At 45.0% G+C, this 1,787-nt stretch overlaps 1 protein-coding gene across 1 annotated transcript in view; it reads right to left on the minus strand.

The window, feature by feature from the left end:
- Positions 1-1,756: 1,756 nt before the first annotated feature.
- The window catches only part of LOC116190077, a 3,726-nt gene continuing 3,695 nt past the window's right edge, over positions 1,757-1,787 (minus strand). The window contains exon 1 of the mRNA XM_031519740.1: positions 1,757-1,787. This exon is cut by the window's right edge and continues 3,695 nt beyond it. The gene's annotated coding sequence lies outside the window, so the exon portion shown is untranslated.

The raw sequence follows: 1,787 nt of genomic DNA on the forward strand, positions 1-1,787 counted from the left end.
AAAATGTATAGATAGATATATATAAATATATATATGCGAAGTGTAGAGAATGGTTGGGGATTCGCCAGAGTTTACTCCTGCTTCTCCTCCACACTGAACAGCTGGTAGAATTGTGTCGGAGGAGATAAGAAGCATAAGACTTGTCTCACCCTTGGTGGGGTCCTTCATCGATTCGCAGGCATTGGCTAGTTCATGAACGCCTATCTCCGTGTCCTTAGGTAACGGGGATGGAGGTCTTGAAAAATTGCAGTTCTGGTCCTTACACACATCTGTATGTACCCCGTTACTTGCATCGCAGTCTTCTGCATGTCCATTTCTCCTGGCCCACCAATGCTAGGGACGAGCGAGTGTGTGATTAGCCTTCCTTTCTATCAGCGAAAGCACGCTCTTCAAGCGTTATTTCTCAAGAAGAGTACGTTTCTTTTCTCCTTGACAGGTTATGCCGTCATCTGTTTTGTGTCCCTCAGATTCAGGTCGTTCCTGAGTTCCTAGGCTTAGCCAAACTCCTTTCCTCAAAAAGGAAAATAGCCCTGGGACCCTCTTGCTCAACTTTACAGAGGTTTAAACAATCTTACTTATCGTAACCTGAACTCCTTTGGGGTTCCTTTCTGGTTGGCGATGATAAAAGAATAAGTGGGAATCTGGCCTAAGAAGAAGGTCATAAAAGTACTTTCACAGAACATCCACCGGCAGGTCGAAAGGTGTTACACGGAAGAGGCACAAACCAAGCACCTCATTTCTTGGAATAGGAAGAGGTCGAGGAATTCTGCAGACGGACTGTGAGCACAATATGGCACTACCATGGAGGATGTGTGATGGGCAAGGTGGTGGATCGGGCCTTTCTGGTCATGGGCGTGAAAGGGGCTCCGGGTGGTTGATGGATCGACCTTTAATGTGTCCCCAGGGACCAATCCTCAAGCCACTCTTATGATGCTTGGACGGTGAGTTTTTAAGTCCTGCTGTTTCTCTCAACTAGCTCCAAGGATTTATCTGAAAGTTTTGACTGGTTTTTCTTTCTTAATGTGGCAGATATATGGGGTTGAACATAATTGAAGAGAGACTGAAGAACAAATCATGATCTTCCTGGGTTTATGACAACCTACTTTCTGTTTCTGTTTTTGGGCTTCAGCTATCCAAGCTGCAACTCGACTCAACTCCCCTGAAACAAACAGCTGCAGTGTGTTGTCAATTGTTTTCGTTAATGTTTCTCGATGTACATGAATGCTTAGACGACTGCAAGTAGTGTTTGAAGTGTAGGAGTGTGGAAACAGAAGAAAGATTTCTGTCTGTAGTAGTGTTTTGAGAGCCATTTGTCTGCCAAGAGTTCAAAGATTCTTCACAAGAATATCCAATGAATGATGATTGCGTTGTTTAGATATCAGTAATGTCCTAGTGATACAGAACTGCTATGTGACTGTGCATGCCTCTTCATTAATGTTTCATGAAATTTCTGAGGTAGAAGGTTCCACTCGAGGAGCTCCGTAGGAAGAGGCAGTAAGCCATAGAGGTTGAGAAGAAGGGGGTCAGTTCAAAAGGCCCTGTGATGTTTTCGATTGAATTTCAGTTGCTGCTACTTCCAGTTCAGCACCTATCCCGCCATTTCCCTGGGAACTCCAGCATGAATGTTCAAACCAGCCTTCTCGGGCGCGACCGTCGATGGGGGCAATTCCAGGATGTGCATAAATGAAATTCATTGCTCCACCGCCTGCTGACTGACTAGCCACGTGACTGAACTTCTAGGCACGAGCAAGTAAGATTTTTAGCCCCACCTTATTAACGGGAATTTT

This window comes from Punica granatum, unplaced genomic scaffold (assembly GCF_007655135.1).
Source record: "Punica granatum isolate Tunisia-2019 unplaced genomic scaffold, ASM765513v2 Contig00115, whole genome shotgun sequence".
Taxonomy (NCBI): Eukaryota; Viridiplantae; Streptophyta; class Magnoliopsida; order Myrtales; family Lythraceae; genus Punica; species Punica granatum.